General features: G+C 34.6%; 1 protein-coding gene and 1 long non-coding RNA gene across 4 annotated transcripts in view; one reads left to right on the forward strand and one right to left on the reverse strand.

Moving 5' to 3' along the window:
• Nucleotides 1-24,091, forward strand: part of LOC143900015 (uncharacterized) — a 297,879-nt gene that overhangs the window by 197,003 nt on the left and 76,785 nt on the right. The gene's annotated exons all lie outside the window — the stretch shown is intronic.
• LOC143900052 (uncharacterized) lies at nucleotides 3,242-8,142 on the reverse strand. Of its 2 annotated transcripts, none has more exons than XR_013257708.1 (3): nucleotides 7,818-8,142; nucleotides 6,439-6,567; nucleotides 3,242-6,268 (listed from the first exon to the last, which is right to left on the reverse strand). It is a non-coding gene; the product is annotated as an uncharacterized LOC143900052 (long non-coding RNA). The 2 variants fall into 2 exon arrangements; XR_013257707.1 differs by having other exon boundaries at nucleotides 6,439-6,625.

Below are 24,091 nucleotides of genomic sequence, written 5' to 3' on the forward strand. Positions count from 1 at the left end.
AACGCGCGGATTAAAATCTGTAACGTTATCACAGAAAGCCAAGGTATCGCAATAATAAATTTAAGATCCCATTTCCTCAGTTGCTACTACATTATGATTTTATTCAGCTTCGCAATTATTCAAGAAAAAATTGAAATACGAATCTTTATTTAAACCAATGCTCTACAGTTTCGCGAAACTAAATACGGATGAAAAATTTAACGTTTTCACAATGTCGGCTCATAAACCTAAGAAAAGGTAAATCTCTTAGTAAATCCGATATCGAAAATTATGTCAGTCATGCCACAATTCGGTTGAAAAAGTAAATAGATTTTTTTATTGCAACTCTATTACTGCTTTCGTAAATTATTTATGCTGCTGCTGGCGGGTCGTTTATATTTGCGAAAACTGTGACATATTATATAATGCAATACCTTTTAACAAGATTATGAAGTGACCTGGCGAAGTTACTGCAAAGCGCGAATTTGGTTAAATGAGAATTCGTGAAATTCTCGGAATTATTAGCGAGAAGATTCTCAAGATTAGAGCAGTCTGTATTTCCCTATTCAATGCTGAAACTACTCAAAGCGAACTTTGGCTGTTTCAGATAGTAGGCGACTACGTCTGACACTTGACCTTCGCTTGCAAGATTTGAGAATATGCGAAATAGCTTAAATTTCTGGAACTTTGATTTATTGCAATTTGAAAATATTATTAATTAAAAATTTGTATTTACTTCTCTTAGAAGAGGAATGTAGATTATAATAATTCTATAAGTCTATAGAATTCTATAAGTAAAGAAAAAACATGTATTCGACTTCGACACATTGAAGGAAAATAAAATCGTTAAAATTTAATTAAATAATCATTGAATTACTGTAAAGGGACAAATTACAGGATTTATCTGTTGAGAGCGTTATATTGAATCGTACTTTTCTCACTCGTATACGACATTGCGGTTCAATCACGATGAATATGATTTTGATGTCCCTTTCGACACGAATCCCTCGCACGATTACATTTCCGACACATGATGTGCTCTTGGAAAGGGATTAATGGACGAATGAGAGAAGGCAACTGTTCACGGATTTCTCGTTTTTTATCACAAAGTAGTATTATTAAAAGTGATGTTATTAAATGAAAGATTGTAACGAAAAGAAATTAATACAGGCGATATTTTTGAAATATCTAAAAATTTGTCAATAAACAGTTTTTTATATGAAATGTTTAAACTTAATATAAAATATACCTACAAACGTTAATAGAGCTGAGAGAACAAAACTAACAATAAAATGCGATCATAAACCAAACATTTTAATTTTGTCACTGTGTATTATATAATCCAATACTTCTTTGCGTGATAATTGTTATATCTTTATATTTGTTATATACTGGCTTTCTATATGCGTATAAACACTAAAAGAGTACATTTTATTCATTATAATAAAATAATATAAAATATATAAATTTTTCAATTATTAAAAACAAAAATTAACGAAGTGATATAGAGACATTCGCTAAAATATAATAGAATATTTGTATAGTAAACATTTTCATAATCAGTAAAAGTGCATGTTTCTCCAGTTAGACATCGTGTGTCTTCAATGCTACTATCTATGCCCACGGAATGATTAAAATTATGATAAAAATGTTTGCAAGAAGGAAAGAGCGTTCATCTTGCAACAATGAACGTTTTTATGGCCTCGTAAAGATTAAACGATGTAGAATCAAGGCTATATATACTTAGCGCACAATGGACTATTTCGAAGAGGGTTGATATTTTATTTTTTTCTAACTGGTTTTATAGTTATGAGGAAGAGAATGAGAGACTAATATAGAGTTAGAGATAGATAGATAAACAGATAAAGATAGATAGATGAGAGAAAGAGAGAGAGAGAGAATTTTATTCAAGTGCCAGAATTATATAGATGACAGATTTCTATTTTACAAAAGGAGAAATAACGAATATTTTATTGTTTTCGTTAACGCAAAAATTAAATCATATATTTTAAATTACAAGTATCATACAGTTGCATATTTTCGTGCAAAATGATTAGAGTAATTAAACATTTAATTAAAATTTCAAAGAATTTTTCATAAAGCATACAAAAAGAGCAAAGTTTTTAACAGGGTCAAACGGAGTGATGATAATAATTTTGAATTCACATGTTCTCTTTATTTTATAATAACTTTGTTGAATTAATGTAATCTCTAAAATCGATAATTTTACTGGCTATTTGCGGCATGATTCACAATCGGAATGGTGGTAATACTAAAAGCCTTGAAAGGATCTGAGATAGAAGCGGCCGAGCCGCGAACAGGACACGAAACTTCAATATTGACTGAGACAACTCTGCCGTGTTTATTCTCGGCACCCTTTCCTTTATCGTTGAGGCATGAGTCGCAGGTTTCCCCGGTATTAGCCTTCTCATCCAAGATTTCTCTTTAATGTATCTTGCATCATCGTGGATAATCATTGCGGAGAGATCTCTGCTTCATCTTGTTAATCGCGAATCGAAATAGTTCGTCATGAAATCGTGCGATTAACGACGAAAATCATTACATGACAAATTACACAGCGAAAATCACGATTACATCAATAATTATTAAAATAAAAATGAAAATAAAAGCTTGAATTTTTTTATTTTATGTTAACGTAAAACGATATACTTGTGATATCTTTTACGTACTTACAATTAATACGAAAATATATATAAAAATGTATAATATTTAATATATAATATAATTTTCTATTTTGTAAACTATATATAAATTCAACGTTTCTGTAGCAAAAATTTAATACGTTTTTCATTCAAACTTGTAGACTTAAAATTTTTTGTGTGATTTATTGCGACTGCTACGAAGGAATCAAGTTTTCCAGTCTTATGATGAAAAATTTTCGGCACTATTTCATTCATGTCGTCGCGCAAACTTACCGTTCGTAAGAACGAATTTTTCGTCCACAAAGAAATTTTACTCTTGTCTGTGAAATCTTTCTGGTGAGTTTATTGACTCAGCGTATTCTTTTAATTTATATCACGACGAGTAGCCACTTGAGATACTCTGCAAAAATAATTATGATCACACACACACACAGGAATGGATAAATATTGAGAATGTAAAATCAATTTGATAGTTTTACTTATAATACAATTAGTAATATAAAAGCTTTATAACGTAAACTTTATGTATATATATATTTGTAGACACAGATATAATATATTATTACATAAAAGGAAATATAAAAACACTTCACCAAAAGAAGGTAGTTTTTTTATTGCATGTCTTGAATATATAAATAATGAGATATATACTACATATGTATATGCTGTAGCTATCGGACTCTTTACAACTATTATCCGCCGTTTAATTTTTGCTCTTTTAATAGAGAAGGTAAAGTTCTAAATTACGTTTATACAAAAATATTAATGGCATCACAAATATCAGTGACGTAATTTTTATTTCAAGAGAAAAATTTCTTTCTCTTGGTTTTAATAAAAAATAATGAAAATTTAAAACGCAAGTTAAAATGCAATTTAAAACTCAACTTACTATACTTCTGTCAATTCTAAAATTTGTGAATATAATTCAATCTTGTTTAATAGATTGTCAGCGGCATCTATTATTATTGACATCGGTAGAATGGTTGTGACGTAATAACCGAAAGCTGAATAGTATTTGCCGAATTCGTGGTGAGACATAGTCAATCAAAAAGTAATTTACTTTGCAATCAGAGCAAGTTTATTGTGTAATAATTTCATAAGTGCGCACAATATACATTATAGTTGCACGCTTGTGTGTGTCGTACGATAATGTCACGATGGTTAAATATACTTCAGTCAATTGACAAACTGATTATGAGATCAAAACTGAAATTGAAAAAATTATTTTGAAGAAAATGCAAAGATAATCTACTATTTATTAAATTTAATCGATTTTTCATGTCGATTCTTTATGCGTATCATTTCGTATTTACATACAAGGATATTTTCAAATCATATAAAAAGTAAAAAATCATCTAAAATGTATAAATGATGTTTAACAGATCTGTAAAAGATGATTTAAACATTGCTTGGGAGAGTTTTTATATATTTTTACATTATTTGTTAAACATTTATATTATTTGAATTTCCACATCAATATTCAACAAAGAATTTTGTACAACAGTGTACTATCTTAATGCGAATACTTTGCGTTTATCACAATTCCTTTTTTTAATCAACATCTCAATTTGAACATTATATATAACTAACTTTATATCCATTTGAAGCTAGTGCGATTTGTCGTAATCTTATAATATCACAGTGCAGATAAAATTTGATTTTCGAGTTTTTTTTCATTGAACTGACTGCATTTGTCAGAATATCATTACGACGGTAGTACAATATAAGTATGTAAGGAAGGACTATATACTATGCGGCATCATTACAACTTTCAGGTCACACGCGGTTTAGTTGCTTTCCGAGATAACATTGATCCGCAGTAAAACAAATAAAAGTTTATCACTGCGGGTAGTATCGGCTTATTAAAGAACTAATATAAGAACGATAACAAGTATAGATCGCGTGCATAGAACGTGATAGGAAGCCAGAATGGCGGCCGCGCTTTCGGGTTCGCAGTTGAATTTCCGGATGTACGCCACCCAATCCTGGTTCCGCGTACTTGGGATCTAGTTTACCCTTTCTCGTTTCCCTGTACGTGAGTAACGAATAATTCGTTACCGGTTACCGGACAGGGAGAGATTTCAACGTGTTGCGCTAATTAGTAAAATCGAGCGCGCGCACGCATTGACGCGATCGCGCTCGTAGTCGCGACTATATATAGTCACGACGCCGCGACGAGGCGTTTGTAAACAGTTGAAACGCGGCTAATAAATGCGAATACGCACGACTGAATGGATATAATTATTACCGCACGGAGAACTACTTTGATTAATTAATCAACGCCATTAATCGGCCGCGAGACAAGCGGCGACAAAACATTCGCATGCGTATTCGCGTTCGTACTCACATTCGTGCCCCTAGCCCCTATTCGTGCTCCAGCTCCGTCGTAGACGGAAGATTAACGTCGCATGACGCGAATGCATGAGAAACGATATCGGAAGTCCTCCGGGATGATGCGTTATTTCAGCTTGTTTTGACATTTATTCGCTTGCATGTCGACGTAATTCATGCACTGGCGCGTTGCGTGAATTTGTAACATGGTTAATGCGGTTATTGTTATACTGATATCGATCGCGCAATTACTTGGAGCCGAGGGAAATGCGTATGCGGTATACAGCTAGAACCGTAATCGTGATGATTTATTTTTTCACATATGCCGGCGGTTATAATGTAATTAAGAATACGGTTTCAGTACTAGCAAGAGAAAATAACGCGTGTTAATGAGCCTTCGCCGTTAGCTTTCTACATGAGTTATTTTCGCGCTTAATTGACCCGACTTTAAACGAGATTTAACGTTTTACGTAATTTTTTTCAATGTGCAGCATCGATTTACAGGACTGAGTTGCTAGTGAGAGTAATAGGCTCAACGCCCGCAGGCATGCTAATTCAACGCTAATTAATAGTAACCCTCTCGATAACTCGATGAACCCTCGAATCTCCTTTGAGAGGGCTGGCTAACCCTCGAATCCTCTCAACCACCACTCCTCTCTCTTTGTCCCGAAGTTGCGTTACTAACAATAAAATTGTGGTGATACGAACATTAATTAGACGATAGATGTTATTTGACTTTAAATCTAATAAAGAAATGGAACCATCAACATATATCGACAATTTATTGACAATTTATTAACGAATAATCTATAATAAAACAACAATCGTGTTTTATGTACATTTTTATTAATCTGTACATTATATATATATATATATATATATATATACACGTGTATATAAATTACTTGGAAAAGTCTCCATTTAGTAATGAGTATTTGTGTGAAAGCACCGTATGTCCACCGAAATTCTCCGAGCATAATTTTTCGTCAACGAATCTCTTCTTTCGCATGTTTTTCGTTTACTTTTTTCGTTTACTTTAAAACCAAGCAGCACCGGCGCAGCACGGCCGTGAAGCGCTTGGGCGATTTCGACGCTCATTGTCGCGGCGAATTCTTGCCGTGCGATTTTCAATAACGTGTCTAGCCAGCTACAGTTTTTGCCGAGTTTCCGCACATCATACACATATACGCATGCGTGCACATACACAAGCCCGGAGCATGAGAAAGCGCGCGACGCCAAGCGGACGAGAACGGTTGAATTTCCAGCGACGTTTTAATGCTCGCCGCTTCGTGCGCCTGCAATTCGTTCAACTTTTATAGAAGGGAAGATTTACGAGGATTTTAGCAGTGGACGAAGCCGCGTTCCTACACATGCGTGTGGTCCTTGCACATGTACATAGACACACAGGTGACACGTCAGAACACGCACGGTGGATACGCGTCATAAACAACTCTTTTTCTCTTACCCTGATATCGGTCGAAAGCCTCCGCTTCGACACTCTATTCCGTTACTCTCTTATTGTCACTTTGGTTGTTGTTCGGCGCGAATTTTCCGAGCGAGAAACGAATCCTGGCTCCTCTGCACGATCATATCACTAGGTGCGAACGAATTAAGGATTTAAAGATTTTAACTGTCATCAAATGGGATCTTACCTGCACGGAAAATGAAAAATAGGAAAGAAAAGCATCTTTTCTCATTTTTAGAATCGTATTGCACCTCCTCAGGCTATCGAACTTTTCTTTGTCTATATTTCTCCTCAACTATAGGACTTTCTTACTTAAGTTCTTTCAAAACTCTGGAGACTATGTGCCATAAAGAATATTTTATATTCCACCGAGACTGCATCAAAATTATAATGGTTTTCATATACCATATTTCTGTGACTTACGATTACCAGACATTAATTTTGAATTAAAAATAAACAAAAAGAATTATATTATATGATTAATGTTATCTATCTACCAAACAGATTTTATATTAAACATGAATTTTTTTAATGTTAAATGTTAAATCAAGTTTCTGCCGCGTTTACATATTATATAACGATAAAATAATAAAACTGAAAAATTGTACCAACATCAGGAACAACGTTGTTTGTTAAGCATATGATGATACTTTTAAACATAATTAATTTTAAGCCGTTGATAAATTCTAACTTAAAACTTTTTAAAACGTAATTTGTAAAAAATTGTTGATATATTATGATTTATTTGCAGTGTATGCACACATCTTTTACCACATATATATTTTAAATATTTCTATGAACTTATACCAATTGTTATCCGGGACAGATCTTTACTGTCAATTTGAATTTTAAAAATATTAAAATTATATCTCTATACCTGCTCTATCTTTATTATCAGTGGTTTGTAACACTATTTATATATATTATAAATTGTATTAAAATACTATACCAATTGTGCCTTTTGAAATCTCATGTGACTCAAATATTCAAGTGAAAATTATTGATAAATTTTATATATGTATATACATATGTGTTCAGACTACTTGATTACTAAAGTATTATAACTGTGAAGTATTACGACTAATCATATAAAATAAACTCGCTATCAATATCCAACAGTAATCGTCAATTCTTAAAAGAAACACATTGCAAACTATTTGGAGCATTAAAGTACCTGAAGACTATTAGTCGTATCATTAAGAAGGTATTTCAACGCACGCAAATTCCAAGCATTTCGCCGTTTACGATTGTCGATACCGTCCACGTTCGTAGTCACGAATTTCAGTGCACGGAGTGCGTTTGAACAATAATTTAACTTTATAAAGTTCATGTTGGAAGAAATGTCGATACTGCTGTCGAAGGAACACCGATGAACTCACCGGTCGACGTGCATCTTGCATTCTTGTAATTCGTATTCGACGGAGTTCCGATTTCTTGAGCTATCGCTATAGCTATCGCGTTAAACGAACCACCGATCGTCATCGCTAACGTCAGTGATGACAGCAGTGAGGTGGCGATCAGGCCGTGGTGTTAAGCTCTCGCCGGATAAATGTGCGCGATGTACTACTACGCCAGCAAGCTGACTGCGGCGGCTTTAAGTGGCGTCGGCGGCGGCCTCATCGGGGGTGGTGGTGGTGGTGGCGGTGGTGGTGGCGGCGGCGGAAGCGGCAGCAATAGCGGCGATGGCGGCGGGGTCTGCCGATGCCACGAGGCCCAAAAGGAACAGCGTTCCTCGCCGAGGAGAACAACGACCCCCCAACCAATTCAGCCGACGCGGCATCATCATCCGTCGCGTACCTCCCGCGTTTATACCCCTACCCTTGGTTCTACCACCACCGAACACGTCGTTATTGAGCATCCTCGGCCCAATCATTACCATCGACATAGAACCAAGCATAAGGTATGTAAATAAATAATTGCGAATGTAAATTGAATTGTGTAATCTATAACTGGAAAAAATTTGCGTGCACTAAAACGGATTTATAATACATGTGGCATGCATATATAATATAAAGATATAATAAAGTATTTGTTCTAAAGAAAAATTATACGCGTATAATATTACATATATGTATATGTCGATATTTTCTTTTGATTATATTTACTAGTGTCTCACCCTAGGGTGTGGTGTATCAATGACTGCGAAAATATATATTGGAAAAACATTTAGTTTAGCGATTCAAAGAAGTGTCGAAAGTTTATAAATGAAGTTTAGGAAGAGTTCGCATATCGGAATTTTAATGCTGCTGAAACTTTTAAATGCAAAGCGTTTTAAAGCTGATGTATTACTATACAGGTCGAATATTAGTTGAGCCTGCTAACCCGTGTGTTATTAACTCGTGTTGTTAATGACTGTCTTTGAGACTGTCAATGAGATACGGATATTTATGTCTACACGTCTTAACAGGGTAGTCAGCTCGTTCTCCATTTACGGTCAGTAAATTTATAAAAGCGTAACTTCTACGAGCTTATGCGAGAATTGAATGAGATGCCAAAGCGATCGAATTGTTCCCTGTAGCGAAACTTTCGAACCACGTGCAGTATTCGAATAATCTCGAAGAACGCCAACTGCATTTTGACTCTATGATCCGCAAAGTGCAATAGAATTCTCCGCACATCTCGCGCAACTGGGAGTATCAGACTCCGGCTATTATCAACGCGCCGCACCGCGCCGCGCCGCCACGCCCGCCGCCTCGATATCGCGCCGTCGATTTCCTAACTCCCGAACATGCTTCTAATCGGCAAACTTTCGCCGCTACGTCGATCAGAGCACTTGCGCCGCGAATTCGAAAGGTTCGATTGTCTGGCTTGATCGAATTTGCGTACAGTTTCATGCCCGTCGAAAAGTTTCCCCGTAATTGCGCTTACCTGTGTCTTCGAATTCGATTAATGACGGATGCATGGTTCGTGGATACTCCGCTTTGTGCGAACCAGCGCCGGCGCGCGGTCGCGAGTGCTCGAGATGTGGTGGAAACTTATTAAAATACAAGATAAGAGGCGCATTGAATTTCGGCGTGCTAAACGTAGTTAGAGAGGCCACTAGAGCCAAAACTGGAGATTGATCGCTATTACGTAGAGTTAATCTGCACCGTGTCACGGACTCTGATAAACTTGGCCCGAAATCCTCGATGGAAATAACACAGATGCTCGGTGGGAATTAATCTCTCGGGCGAGGTCAGCGATCGCGAGCTCGAAAGCCGACAAGATGCTTCGTTTCGCAAGAGCCGAAACAGGAACTCTGTCAAATTCTGAGTTTATCCCAGCTTAATGCTTATTGAGAAGAGCTAAAGCAGCGATATTTTTTAGCACGAAGTTTGTATAGGCATCATAGAGTAGTATTATCCTTTTGTACTAAACATTTTTTTATAATAATCATTGTTTCAAAATTATGACGCATGATATAGTTTATATATACATTCTGTTGATGCAAACGTTATATTTTATTACTATCATACAATTATGATCATAGATTTTGTAATTTTTAGTAAGAATTGGTCTTCAATTAGACAAATATATAAGAATTATACCTATAAATAAAATCAAAGAATACATTGTCCGTGGCAGACATTAGCCCGGGTTCAACAAGATCAAATTTGTATCTTGTCATTATTAAATTTTATATGTATTACATTGCTCAATAAATACAGATGTTGCTTAGAAATAAGAGATATCGTTTAATGTTTGAAATAGCGTCTGATCGAGTGGCAAGTTTATAAACAAAACAATTTCCGTCGCCAGCGAATAATTCAAAATAAGTCGTTTTATTTTCGACCCAACTGGCCAATTGAAAACAAATTGCACAACGTTTCGACCGAATTCCGGTCCTCATCAAGTGCTTTAGGTTACACCGATCCGCATAACAAATTTACATGCATCGTTGACGTGGTGTCCTGACAACGTCAAGATAAACGCAAAACTAAACAAAAGACAAAATAATACATTTAACAATAAAAAACTCGGTCGAAACGTTGTGCAATTTATTTTCAATTGGCCAGTTGGGTCGAAAATAAAACGACTTATTTTGGCAAGTTTATGTCGCGCGAAATATGAATTATACCTCGCGGCATAATATGGCACAATACGGACATTAAACATTGAATGACAGCGTCAAACATCTGTAATTAGCAGATAAACGATATCGACCCTTTGACCTGACGTGCGTAATAACATCCGTCGGGCGTATCACTCTACATTTTCCTACATTATTGCACATCCAAATAGATCGAATCTACGCTCGCGCTATATTCAGAATACTACCCGCCTGATATCGCGACGAAACTTTTAATTAAACGCCATTTGACACATTGCACGTCGATGCGTTCGACATTATTGTCGCTACCCTTGTTGCCATCTTCGCTTACGCATCAATATAACCATTGTAACGCAAGTTACGCCAACGTATACCGTACATTTTCCCATGTCGTCAATCGCGCTTTCGCCGATTATCTTCGTTATTTTATCGCAAGTTTTTAATCAAGTACTGACAAGACATTTTTTTTGCGACGATCGCAAGATCGACGGAAAAGTTTTATGCCCTTCGTGGTCGGAAGATACCTTTTTTTAAAGAATGCGATTAGCGCGACTCCAAGGCAATTAATTTAAATCGCTCCCTCTCAAGACAGCCTCCTCTAATTTAATTTTAATTTTTACAGCCCTTGGTGCTCTTTCATCCTGAGGTTGAATGACAATTTGTGCAAACAACTGCAAGGATAATAGAAAATTATTGAACTAAAAATGAAATAGTCACATGAAACATTTTATGTGTTATACGACAACGCTTTTCTATTTTTATTGTTATTAATATCTCATTATAAATTCAATTTCTTTAACATTTGTCCGTGCAGATTATCGTCACAAGTTATGCATATTCAAAAGACAATCTATTTGAGCAATCGAGGTTGATATAGACGGTCCGAAGGCGAAATTTCTGCAAACGCAGGATTTTCTCTATAGGCTTTTGCGTGAGGAATCGCTGAATTTCATCCGTAATTCAAACGCATATCAAAAGCCATGATCTTTATCTCATGATGAATGAACTTTCACGACACGAGCATTGGGGATTCCATTTGTCCATTTATTTTATTTAACCAGCCAAAAATTACTCCTTAATAAACGTTTCCAAGTTTTTTTTTTAACGAAAACTTGGTTGTAATTCTATAGCGCACATTTTGGATTTATATGGAGTCAACCGTTTTTCATGCATATCTCTCGCAAAAATACATATAAAACTGTTTTACTGATTGCAAGAAGTGTACTTTCCACACACAGTTAAATGTATGGATCAGTTTTAAACGAAAATTAAATTATAAATTAGACTAAAATATCTGTTTTTAATTATTTCGCTAATATAAAGATACAATATGCATTTTAGAAATGTATGCCTTGAGAAGGCATTTACAATAGAAATAAATAAACTGCTATCTAGTTTTTATGACGAAAAAGAGAAATGATGAAAAGTTAATCTTTTACAGTTTTCAATATCTACCGAGATTGATGTAGATATTCAGGGTGCGCAGTGACAAATTAAAAACGCTTTACAAAAATATTTTCAATGGAATCGAATCGATATTGCGTGGCAATGCGATTAATTTATAGCCTACTTTCATGCACTGGCAAATCTTTTGTATACCTCTAAACTTCGCGTACGAGCTTCACTATTGATCGTGAGAAGCGCGAGCTGCAAACGTGAAACGTAGAATAAAATCCAATGCAACCACGTTTCCCATTGCACGGTACGTCATATTGAAAAGTCATACCCGTGGTACGTGGCACGTGGAATGCGTAGCTGCGACGTTGAAAAATATACGTCGTTAAAACAACACATCTAATGAACATCGGCTCAGTCAGATAGAAATACGCCATATTCAAATACAAAAGAGTAAAAATACAAACTCTTAACAACAGGATATGCATGTATAAATACATATATGGTGTGCGCAAGTAACACATGAAGTGCTGAATGAAACAGCTTTTTCTCATTCGGAAAGTTCTAATGTACTAATGTTATTATCGTTAACGCTATAATACTTATTAAGAAATATGGAACGTAAAATCGCATGAGGAATAAAATATTTCCAGCTGTGTTAAAAATATGAAACAATGATTTACAAACTATTGAAAGTATACCTAACATTATCTAGTAATAGGTGACAAGAAATTCTCTAACAAAATATCAATTACTTCGCTAGCTCTCGAATGCTATTCTGACATATCATTACATCGAATACAATAAACTCTTGGAATTACAAGTGTTTAACACACATATCATCATCACATATCATAATTTTACATTAATTCGGATGTTACATTTTGAAAATTATTACTTTACATATAATGGCCCGATATTTCAAATGTGAATCATATTCCGTTGGCACATCGTGAAACATCACTGTTATGGATCGTTTCGTTACCGAAACGTTACGTTCACGCGAAGTACCTACTCGCCGAAGCTGCTCGAGTACGTCAGAAACCAGACAGACAGGTCGGTCGACGGAATTTCCGGTCTCTAGCGGCTGCTGCTGTATTCTTGCTTCCTTTTCTTTCCATCGTTTTTTTTATCTCTTTCTTTCTAAAAAAAAATCCTTCCTATACGTATATATATATCTTTATACATAAATATGTGTTCCAAATATACATACGACTGTATTGCTGTACATGGGATCGTCTATAGAGTGTCTTGGATTTCGATACGATAATAAGAGAGAACAAAAAGTAGCCTAATACGTTAATACTATTGAATAATTTTCTTACTTTATTTCTTTACGGATTTATCATCCCGCAAAATTGATTTGGAAAATGATTTGCAACACGTGAAATGATTGTGGACTTAATTCACACAATTCAGGGGCTACATATAGAAGTAGAAATTCGTGAACCACGCGGTGAAATACCATGGTGCATTTTTGTCGTACTTTCTTTGGAACCGGTTCTCTCGCCGAAGTAGCGTCGAATCAAAAACATCCCGCATGTGGTGCGCGTACCGGCACGTGTACTATGCGAAAAAAGCACTGGGAAGCTTTCACAATGGCATCCCGGCACTATCCCTAGCACAATGGACACAGATCGCGAGAAATCACGGTTCTCGTCGCCAGTTTCTTCGGCGAGTGTTCAACGGATAGATATGTACGGAGTATACCAAACCTACCGCCTAACTTCGCACTGTACTGTAACTTCTCTTTAGGGAAACTTTGTTGGGAGATGTTTATTCTTTGTACATCTTTATTTCCGCAAATTACAAAACTGAATATGTTTAAATAGCGATTAAGCTTGAAGTTAAAATGTTATTGCTATTATAATATTTAACTGTAACTAGCCGAAGAGCAGAGTTTATATAATTTATCTACATTTTTTAGGCTTAAAAATATATTTTTACATAAAATAATTTTAATATTCAAGCTGATTAAACTTTTTGCAAACTTTAATAAAACGAGTAAAGTAATGATTAATTTCTAGGAGAAAGTTTCATAGGAGATATAAGAAAAACTTGCTTAAATTCAAATTACTATACTGTAATTCATATAAAGTTCTAAATTATTCAAAGAGATAATGTTACTCCCTCTCTCCCTCTCCCCTCCTCGGTGAAAGTTGTTATACTTTATTTTTATTGTACAGTCTGCATATACACTTGCGTAAGCGAGCATGTACATGTACGAATGGTATGTATCAGCGGTACCGGGTCGATTGGCGGAGTTAATTGCTGGCTCGTTAATTACTCGTCTGGATTTAGCCAGGAAGTATGACGGTGGATATAGCGCGGGCGCATCAATTCTGCGTCGGAAGATCTAAATTCATTAAGCTCGATTAAAAACGGCGAGAATAAACGGCTATTCCGACCAAATTACGTAAGAGGTAATTAACGCATCATGGTGTCGACATAGCGCATTTAGGCACTAATCACCGATTCTATTGTTTACGCGGATATTAAAGTCTTTAGATATACATATAAGCCAAAAGCGCAAGATACAATGTAAATGTTTAATTAATGACACTTAAATAAAGTTTGTGTTATTATATCACACTATGCCAACAAAATATTTATTATCATTACTGTTGTTATGTTTATTCTGATTTTAAGTTGGATTGGATGAGTATTATTAGACTAAATATAAGTGTTATGCAAAATATTTCTATATTCATATAAATTATTTTCAATAATTGATATGTAAATAATTTAGTAGAATTATTACACGAAATAAAGACTTGTACATTGAGACCGGCGTTATTCTTTGACAGACTAACGAATAATACCGACACCTGGCGCGGCCTGGGTCAAGGGCTGCCAGGGCTCTGAGTAATTACGTCGAGATTACGTTGGTTAATTGGGCGCCAGTTAGTTTATGAGAACTAACAAACTCATACTCTATTTCTTATTCTCTTAATACGCCGTAATCGGCAAGCAATTTGATTCCAAACATGAGACAACACAAGGGGAGTTCCGTCGGAGGACCCAAGGAATTTTGCAGAAGTCAAGAAGAAAAGCAGAGAGATAAGCAAGCAACATATGAGTGTATTGAAGTTAGACTTACGTTACAGTCGTGTCGCTATTTGCCGCAAAACGGGCCACACGGCTCGTTGACAATTTTAGACGAATACCGTCCACACAAATACAGCGTTGACAATCTTAGACGAATACCGTCCACACGAATACGGCGTCGACAGTACGTGACGACGAAACTGACCGAAAACCGGCAGACAGCTGATCGCTTAAACGTACGCAGGACTGATCCCGCCGAATACCGACGGAAGAGTCTTCGAGATCTATCGGTCGTTCCGCTACCACGCGCCCACCCCCTTCGATCCTACCATATTTCGTCGCATGCGGCCATGCTATTGGCTCTTCGTCTCGACGGTTCACGGGGTTCAGCGCTCGTGCAGCGCGGGCGGTACGAAACGTACAGTTGGTAATTTCGTCGGATCAAGCATCGGTGTCGAGGGGAGGGTTTTGAACATCGAGTGTCGGTGTCGAGGAAAAGGGGCTTTGGTTTTCCTGTCACAACATATATTTTTATATAACCTGATACTCTACTAAACTCCACTTTGTTTTTGAAAAAAATACAATTTTATTAATGGCATAAAACAAATGGATGTGACGACGAATAAAAAATTTTGTTGAAATTACAATGAATACTGTGTTGCATTGATAGATAGAAACCTAACGATGCAAAACTCGATGACTGTTCGCGAAAAATATGTCGAGTAATTGTCAAGAAAAGGAAAAACGACGACTAATAAGGTATCAGAAAGGGTACGCGTTCGACTTCCTCGTTATCGTTACTACGCCGATAGCAGAGTGGAATCGAAGTAGTAAGAGGATAATAACGAGTTCTAAAGCCCACCGATAAATCGTTCCGACATTTCTTGCCGTCGCCGCCGAGCGTCGGAAAAAGTTTCAAGTCGACGACGATGTCGTCGGCGAAATTTTCCTTCGACGCGGTGTTGGAAGTTGCATGTCGGCCCAACTCGTGAACCAAAAAGTATCGGCAATTCCTCTTGGTACCTATACAAACGGCTCGTGTCCGACAAAAGTTTGTTGAATAATCATGCAAAAGTTTATTGAATAATGTTTGGGTAACACGAAACGGCATGCTCTCAAACTTTGCGTGAAAGTGTCGCCGAACCATAATTGGTCCGTGTTTCTAACAAGTTTTGCTGTCCGAAACAAAGTAAAAACAAATGTAAAACGTATCCTAGACACATATCACGTATGATGCAAAAAGCAACGTAATAATTACGGTCTGTCTGTTAGCGAAATGTATATTCTGAGTATGCTAAACGGTATGTGCAACTGTAAAGCGTAAACTGTTTTTCGGTCTCACTGCAGCAGCCATTAATGATAGCTTTTGTGGTACTAATTTGAAATTGATTTTCTTCTAAATAAAAACTCAAGTAAAATTTATTATTTTGTATTATATTCAACCATATTTAATATCTATAAAATATTATATCAATTTATATATATATTATATATATATATTGGGATTAGATTTCTATTTTTTTAAATCTATTTGGAATTAATAAAAGAAGATTCCGTTATTTGCTTATATTTAAAGCAGAATTCTCATTAATAAAATAAAAATGAATGTTTGCTTAATTACGTATCCATTATATTATCTCTAAGAAAAAGTCGTCACCCTTACCGCCTTACCTATATTTGCACATTAATATGTTTCTTATTTTTCTTGATAATCCATGTGTTTGAGAAAGCTAAAATTTGCATAGTTTTATTACAATCTCTAGTGAATTTACTTTCATTACCTACTTTATATTTTGTATTCAAAATTATTTTTATCTCATAGTTTGACGTTGGTTGTTGTGTATATAAACATAGTTCTTACCGTTCTTACACAATTTACACTTCTCCACTTCAACAATACATCGTTCTCAAGCTCCCGAATCAAAATGGAAATTTTTATTCTTGTTGCGAGTAAATAAAAAAAAGGAAATATTACAAACGGCTGACACGCACACTTTCGTTCGTTATGTATTTTTACATCAGAATGTACGACTAAATTAAATACGTAGTTCCCAGATGAAAATGCGCGTATTTCGTTTTCAGAACGTGCCATGAAAAGCCTTTACAAAGCAAAAGAATATCGAACGACAAATACAGAGATATTTATTTTTCAATGAGATGTCATCTGCGGTAACAGTACGCACTATGCAATACAAAAGATATATATAAACCGCGTCCAAAGCATAAAGAATGGGAAAAACACAATTATAACTCACAAAAGCACACAAGATGATAACGATACTAATTACAGCCATGAAAACGAGAAGATTAACGTGATCTATGTAATTACTATTTTTTTTCAACAAATTGTAAACTTAGATATCATTATAACCAAATATATTTTTTGCACAAATATGATAAAATAAATAAGTAAATAAAATGATATTGCTTGATATTTTACTGTTGTTCGATACAACTGTTTTTCTCGGATTTAAATGAATAGGTGACTAATGTTTTTTATCAAAATTAAATTTTACATGGGAAACATTCACTGTAATGGCGACTCTTTGTGTATTAGAACATTGAATACTAATTGTTGTTTTAAAATGTGCTGAAAAAAAGAATTTATCAATGTAATGTAGTGAAACAATAGAGAGTGAAACAATAGAGAGATAATGTTTTAATTACTATCCTTTTAATGTTTTAATTACTATCATTATTTTATTTTATTGCTGCAATAAATTCCGTTATCTTGATGCACGGATCACGGTACTGCATGTGTGCAATATGCGAGTGATCGCGATAATTGCGTATAGGGATATGAACGTGGTTGACGGCGACCGTGCGGTAGAGGTGAGTAGAGGTGAGCAGAGGAGAGAGTTCCTTTGAAAGCGTATATCGCGCCCGTTCGCAGATACGACGACCGTCGGGTAGTCCGCTTTGAAGACAAATCATTATAATCAAGTCGAGTGCAACTTAGTTAACGGTATCAAACCCTAGTCTCGATGGCGCCTCATATATTGGCGCGAGAATGCGATGAACGAGACAACCGACGTGACGTACGTTACGATGGTGATGCAACGAACAGCTTCGCCTTACGGCAACGAGACATCGGTCGCGTGCAAAGTTTCGCCATTATCCCGAAGCATCCTACCGGCGAAGTGTCTGCACAAAGCTCGATCCCGTTATACGTCGATTCTGACATCGCTAGCGTTAGATCGTTTCGTCTGTGTACATCTAACGACAGAACGACAGACTTTATTCGAGCGAGTTCTAAATGGCTGTCACAATTTCTCTTCGCAATATGCAATTCTCTTTTGCAATGTGAAAAAACTTTTCGAAATCTATTAATTCAAGTCTATTTACTTAAATCTACATCGAGTAAAAGTTTCTTTGATACAATTTTCATGTAACTTGCTATTGTTACTACTAGTTTAAAATATATCAAGTGTAAATATATCTTTGTCAGTGAGAAAAGTTTAATAGAGGAGGGAAGTAAGACGCTCTTGCTTTATTTATAGTCGCAACTTTCCCTAATATTAGTTGATACATTTTTCACAGTTCAACAAGAAAGATAGATACTATTAACAGGATATAATTTATGATATGTATTATATACACGGAATAAAGAAAATGCTTGTTGTTCTATGAAATATCTATTAAGTTGGTGCAGAAGATAGATGTATTCCATAAAATAAATTGCGGAAGTGCCAAATAATCTTTCTTTTAACCGTCACCTTTTCTTCAGCTTTTTTTATTAGGTAAACAGTACTAACTATATAAAAAGTTAAAATTAAAAATTCAACGTTATCGCGATAATGCTAAGGTTAAGGTCATTGGAGAGGGATCTCCTTTAATGCATAATTACCGAAAATTCTTTCGCGCATAAAAGGAAAATATTAAAGCAACTCTAAAACTTTATAAATGGATGATGAGAGAAATGAAAAAGCGCGAGCACATAGAAAATACTTTTACTTCTGTTCATACTTTTTACAAAAAAGTAGATATTATTCGATACATTAGCGAGTCTCGAATATACTAATTTATATACTAATTTTATATAACAATTACAATTGTTGATATCAAAGCGAATATCGATCCATTCGTGCTCCAATTCTTTCGTAATCATTGCTTCTTCTTTTGTATTCTCTTTTGTTCTTGAGAAAATATTGGCAGAGAAAAATCTGTTTCATCCCCTGCCCAAAGGACAACGTCTTTCCCACTTTGTTTTATCGACGTCGTACCACTGTGAAAAACGACGCTCCGACGTCAACAGGATTTTTAATCTACCATACCGGCGTTCAATTTCAAATATAGATGTCATAGCTGCAAACCAAACAGGAATGCTTTTACCATCGATATTATCGCTTTTGTTATTACGTCACGTAAATGTATTTGAGTCTTAAGATTGTTTTGCAATTTTGCGAGTTTTATTGACTAAAAAATAAAGAACATTAGTCAAAATTAATTAAACAGCTATATTGATACTTTTCTATTAGAATACGCTATAATGTGTAATTGAATAGCTTCTGCAATCAAAATAATTTTTATTAATATTCCGTTTTAGTGTAACGACTTGTTTGAAATTCGAGCACTTAATATCTTGCTAATTTGTCATATAGTAGCTTAGAAATTATTCGATTGGATAGAATGATATATAATATATATATATGTCTTATTTTCTATAAAAAGTTATAAAAGAGAACAATGTATTGGCATTATATCATTCAATTGAACCGTTCGACTGGCCTTATGTACAATTTTCTCTACGCAAAATCGAGACCACTTTGTTCATGTTTTATTAATTTATATTGTGCTGAAATTTCGGCGATATTTCGACATATAAATTATTGAATTTACCACGTTTTGTATAAATACCTAAAATACGAACTAGTGAACGTTGTAAATCAATGTGCATGATCGATTGCGCGATCTTTCATCGTATAGCGCTGAATTTTGCAATTCATATTTTTACCACCTATATTTTTTACGACAGAGAGAGAGAGAGAGAGAGAGAGAGAGAGAGAGAGAGAGAGACGAAATTGAAGTTGGTTTATCATCGGGCACAGACACAAAAATCATAGCAAAAAATCTGTTACGAACAACCGCGCGGCAGCTAAAATCGCGGACGGTCGATCCTGTCACTGACTATACCGGTCGATTTTATGAATCGCGTCGTAAATATTTGTTGTTACTCGAAAGCATCGTCGCACGATGAAAAATGCAGGTGCACGATTGTTCAGGACAAAAACTTCGACATTGTGCCACGGAATCACAAATATAACTTCCAAAATCTGATGAATATTATTTTATTCGTGACGGGCGCGGTGCCCGTTGAAAAGCCGACCGGAATAATGAAATGCGGATCGTAAATGAAAACTGTCCCGTGCATCCTGAAGTTTATACTCAATCCCATTAATTTGCCGCAATTACTTGCCGAGCTTTTGTTTCGTAGAACAAGAACAACCTGCCGTTCAAACAATAACGATGCTTATTGTTATTATTGTACCGATTCGTCGAGAAATATATACAATGCACGCCTATCTATATTAATTAAATATTATTAAGTCATTTTTTTTTATATTTATTACTATTATCGATGTAGTAAAGGCACTAATACGTCACAATGTTACAGTTACATAAAATCACGTCTTCTCATGGTAAACTATCAGTCGCATTTTTATACGAGTTTTTTTTTTAATTATATATGTTGACACATCATACCCTTGTCAAAATGATATAAAGCTATTTTAGATTAGCATAAGCCTAAGTGTCACGACGATCAATCGATCTTTCTACTAGACACGACGATAAATGGATGTTTTTTCGATAAGATGAAAGGAGAGGTGGAGTGTTTAATCTTTGACATCGTTATTTTAAAACAATCTTTTCTTTTGGACAAGATACTGTTCAAAATGCCTCAAAAGACTCAGGAGACAGGCGATTTCGAGTTTTTATTAAATCGAATGACTCATACAGTTTTTTTTTCACAATTTGAGGAAAATATCAAGCTTTGAATATATCAATGACGAGGTATGCAGTCGTTTTCTTTAATAATAAAAAGTATATTTTTTACAATTTATTATAATTTTATAAATTATTCTTTACACACACAAATAATTATAATAACATTATAAATTTAAAAAAATTGTTATGTTATTATTCGCGGAGGAGTAATGAGAAGCGCGCGCATGCTCGTAATAGATAATTTAATATTTAATTTATTCCATAATGAGGAATTTTTTGTAGTATAGATGTAATGCCAAGATAATAAAAATGTTTTGATTAAATTTATTTTTGTTGCTTTTATCTAAATTGTCACAAGATAATAGAGTTAATTTGGATAAAATAGCAACTTTTATCAACATCCGTCCTTTCCAACTACGAGTTTATTTTAGCTGCAAACGTACAGTAATGAATTCTTGAGGGAAGAGAAGGTCGATCGATAAACGCGCCAGATGAATGCTTTCTCCGCGTAGGGCGGCGCCGACTCCTGAATCTCGATTCAATGTAGTATTCTGGCCGCGAATAAGAAACGGATGACGTGAGCAGGCGATCCATAATGTTATTTCGAGATTGGAAGTGCGACATGAAAAAGAAGAAAGTGGCGAATGGTTTGAATACATTTGCGCTTCAAATGCTATTCAAATACGCTGTTGCATTCATAAAATCTACCGCGCGTATTCTTTACAAGTTTTTAAGCTTTATGCTTTCGCTAAAAATTTATATAACGAAGACGTCAGACATCCCGGCAAATGAAATGACGTTTATAAATATTATTGACGCGATTGATAATCAGTATAATGGTGGAAGAAATAATGCTAACTGCGCGCTTAAAAACTAGCCTACTATAGAAACAAGAGTTCTAGTCAATTAATGCTGCATTTATTGCTGTATAAATTATTGCTATATTTATTATTGTTTGATATATACGACAAAACATACAGGTTAATTATTATACACCAATTAGTGATCCTAAAAAATTAGTTATAGATAGTAATTAATTGTATAATTATACATCTACATTATATATAAACATAATACGCAATACTGACTTTTATATTTTTTTTTACTTGCATTTTTATAAATGACAACTATGACAATAAGTAGCAAAAGAGTATTTCTACGCACAATCAGATCTTTTATTATATAACTGTCTTTATTTTATGGTATTAGATTTTATACAATTTGTCTGTTTTTATAGGTATTACTGAAAGATAAAGTTCATATCATATTGAGTAAGAAAGCTACAAATTCAAAGACAATGATGAGCGGGATAAAGGAGCAATTCCCTACGGGCGTGGGGCGTCACCGTAGCGTTTGTTTATGCAACAGAATGATGAGAAAAGTGGTTATTAAGAAGGAGCAGGAAGATTTCTTGTGGCAGCGGAAGGGCTGCCGACATTACTTACCGAGGGTTGAAAAAGCGGATTGAGGTTATCAGAACTGGGTGGATGTCAGAAAAAAACCGTGTGCCGCTATCGGAAATTAGGGTCTACTAAGGGAAGGAGAGAGGTTAATAGACACGTCAAACTGCCTGATAAATCGTAGCAGCACAGGACTTTGTAGTCATTCGCATATTTGACCTTAAGGCTCCGCGCCTATTTTATACTTAATACTTAATGCTTTATACAGATAACAAATGGTCATTATTTTTTATTGTACTTATTTATTTTATATCGCATCTGATGATTATTAATTGTAAGTTGTATAATTAAAGTATGAAAGTTATACGGCCAATCTTCGAGCAAAACCATGAATGCTGGATGTTGGTTTAATATAAATAATAAAATTTATTAAATAACGAGAATGGACAATCGTTTTGTTTACGTTTCGACTTAATTTAACTCTTTATCAGAACATGCTGGGTCAAACCGATAAAATTTCGCATATCATATAATTAATATTAATCGTGTTTGTTTAATCGTGTTTTCCAATCGATTCGTGCACATTTTCTATTTTCGTTTACTTATATCAGTCTTCTATTTATATCCGACGCGGACCATCTGTGCTAATAAATATTACATTACAATTGATAAATGTAATATTTATTACAATTTCATTTTAATTTTGTTTCTAAAAAAATATGCCAATGTGAATTAGTTGAATTTTTTTATAAAACATTATATTAAAATAACAATCATAAATAATTATTGTTATCTAGCGTCGTCTATCTTTTACTTGAATTTGCTTTTACATCTGTAATATCATTCATTGATTTTGGAATTATTTTGTGATCGAGATTGGAAGACAGACGACGGACTAGTCACTGCATGATAAATTACACCTCCCTAACCCAAACTGCGAATGGCTATTCCGCGTAAAATCGGGCACTTCCGAGACTCAACCTCGCTCGTGAAAGCTCTTCGTGTTTGGATGGTTCGAAGCGAAGTGGTTGGTCGTGTCACCGTGTTAACGATTAATAAGACGTTTCGCAAAGCGCAACTCTCAAATGTTACATTCAAGCATTCTACTTGTAACATGTTCTACTAGGTCATTCAAGTACTTCCACACATTCTATATAGTTTTACAAGTTTTACAAGTTACAAAACAAGTCATTTATCATTCTCAGACATGAGAGTTTTACAAGCAGAAAATACAGCCTTCAATATAATGTTTTTAAGCATTTCAATCGGGTGGCATCTCTTACTATTTTGCGTTTAACTTTCAAATGGAAGATAAAATGTGACAAAATTAATTTTAATTATTGCTATGTATCAAGTACGAATTAATGTTTGAATATGACTTGATGAATTTTTAGGTAGTAATATTAAAGTTATATGGAGAAATTTTATATATCATGTATTTTTAATGTTGAGTTTAGCATTGAAATATTAAATAACTTTTATATTTTAAAATTTTATGGAAAAAATAGATTTTATTATATAATAATAGGTTTTTATTATTTAAAAAGTAAGGCAAAGTAATATTAATATATAAGAATGAATGTTTAAATATTTTTTCGAAAAAGTAAAAGAAAATATTACATGTACCTAAAAGGAAAATAATGTCTCGTTATTTTTCTTGTATTTTTGATACATTAATATTTGTACGATTGAAAATTGCTAATGAGTACTATTCAGTTTAATTTTTACAATGCGGTTTATTATATGAATATATTCATGTGCAGCTGCATAATAGAGTAAAGGAAGTCTCTGCCAGATAACTGCAAATCTTATTATAAATATATACTTTCTAATA

The sequence above is a fragment of the Temnothorax americanus genome, unplaced genomic scaffold (genome assembly GCF_048541705.1).
Source record: "Temnothorax americanus isolate GAGA-0224 unplaced genomic scaffold, ASM4854170v1 Scaffold3, whole genome shotgun sequence".
Taxonomy (NCBI): Eukaryota; Metazoa; Arthropoda; class Insecta; order Hymenoptera; family Formicidae; genus Temnothorax; species Temnothorax americanus.